The sequence below is a fragment of the Triticum dicoccoides genome, chromosome 2B, assembly GCF_002162155.2.
Source record: "Triticum dicoccoides isolate Atlit2015 ecotype Zavitan chromosome 2B, WEW_v2.0, whole genome shotgun sequence".
NCBI classification, from domain to species: domain Eukaryota; kingdom Viridiplantae; phylum Streptophyta; class Magnoliopsida; order Poales; family Poaceae; genus Triticum; species Triticum dicoccoides.
In genome coordinates this window covers 160,610,571-160,612,578 of record NC_041383.1, presented here as the reverse complement: position 1 = coordinate 160,612,578, position 2,008 = coordinate 160,610,571, and positions in this window count along the sequence as shown.

Sequence of the window (2,008 nt, the reverse complement as noted above, 5' to 3'; positions counted from 1 at the left end):
AGCCTTGGGCTGTCGGACGAGCACGTGGAGCCGTCTCGCATGGCGCTTCACCGGTTCGGGAACACCTCGAGCAGCTCGGTGTGGTACGAGATGGCGTACCTCGAGGCCAAGGGTCGGGTGCGGAAGGGCGACCGTGTCTGGATGGTTGGCCTTGGAGCTGGGGTCAAGTGCAACAGCGCGGTTTGAGAGTGCATCCGCCCGGCAACCAAACCAGATAAGGATGCATAGATCGCTACCCAATCAACGTCCCTCATCCCAACGTCAACTTGGCAGCTGAGAACGATCCTATAATTGCACTGTAAATCGTTGGCAAAAGGTACAGTAGCATTATGTTTGTCAGGAAAACAGTCAACCATCACAATAAATCTCGTTTGTTCTATTTCATCTACCTTGCGTGCCGTCATGGCGAGTTATTTACGCAAAACCACCATAGTTGGGGCTAGGGTAACGACTCGGTACCACATTTAGGACAGGGCACAAAAAACCACTGAAATTGTGCCTAATCTGTGGCACGAAGTACTGATGTTCGGATTTGGTCACGAAAGCAGCCAAACCGACATGTAGGGTCCACCTATCTGGCTGATGTGGCAAAGACTAAACCAAGTCAATGATTGACCTGCTGAGGTGGATAGGGGACCTACATGTCAGCCACTCATCTTCTTTTCCCTTTTATTCTTCCTCCTCGTCTCTTCCCAATGGTGGCTGGTCCGGAGGCGAGGGCCCCGCTGTTGACCCGTCGTGCCATGGGAGCTCCACACGTCCCTGGACAACAGCAACAACACCTAGCCAGGATGACATGCCGCTCCTCCCGCACGACCTACAGGTGAATTCGGGACTTATGGCAAGCATAGAAGCACCGGGCCTGCACGAGACCTACTGCACGAGATTTCCTTAGACCATGAGATTGTGCAACTCCCAGATACCGTAGGAGTGCTTTGGGTGTGCCAAACGTCACAACGTAACTGGGTGACTATAAAGGTGCACTACGGGTATCTCCGAAAGTATCTGTTGGGTTGGCACGAATCGAGACTGGGATTTGTCACTCCGTATGATGGAGAGGTATCTCTGGGCCCACTCGGTAATGCATCATCATAATGAGCTCAATGTGACCAAGTGTCTGGTCACGGGATCATGCATTACGGTACGAGTAAAGTGACTTGCCAGTAACGAGATTAAACAAGGTATTGGGATACCGACGATCGAGTCTCGGGCAAGTAACGTACCGATTGACAAAGGGAATTGTATACGGGGTTGCTTAAATCCTCAACATCGTGGTTCATCCGATGAGTTCATCGAGGAGCATGTGGGAGCCAACATGGGTATCCAGATCCCACTGTTGGTTATTGACCGGAGAGGCATCTCGGTCATGTCTGCATGTCTCCCGAACCCGTAGGGTCTACAAACTTAAGGTTCGGTGACGCTAGGGTTGTAGAGATATGAGTATGCAGTAAACCGAAAGTTGTTCGGAGTCCCGGATGAGATCCCGGACGTCACGAGGAGTTCCGGAATGGTCCGGAGGTAAAGAATTATATATAGGAAGTCAGGTTTCGGCCATCGGGAAAGTTTCGGGAGTCACCGGTATTGTACCGGGACCATCGGAAGGGTCCCGGGGGTCCACCGGGTGGGGCCATCTATGCCGGAGGGCCCCATGGGCTGAAGTGGGAGGGGAACCAGCCCCTGGTGGGCTGGTGCACCCCCCTTGGGCCCCCCCTGCGCCTATAGGGTTGGGAAACCCTAGGGGTGGGGGCGGCTCCACCTGGCTTGGGGGGCAAGCCACCCCACTGGCCGCCGCCCCCCCTTGGAGATACCATCTCCTAGGGCCGGCGCCCCCCCTAGGGGCCCTATATAAAGAGGGGGGAGGGAGGGCAGCCGCACCTTGGCACTTGGTGCATCCCTTCCCCCTTGCTACACCTCTTCCTTCCGCAGATGCTTGGCGAAGCCCTGCCGGGGTCCCTGTTGCATCCACCACCACGTCGTCGTGCTGCTGGATCTTCATTAACCTCTCCTT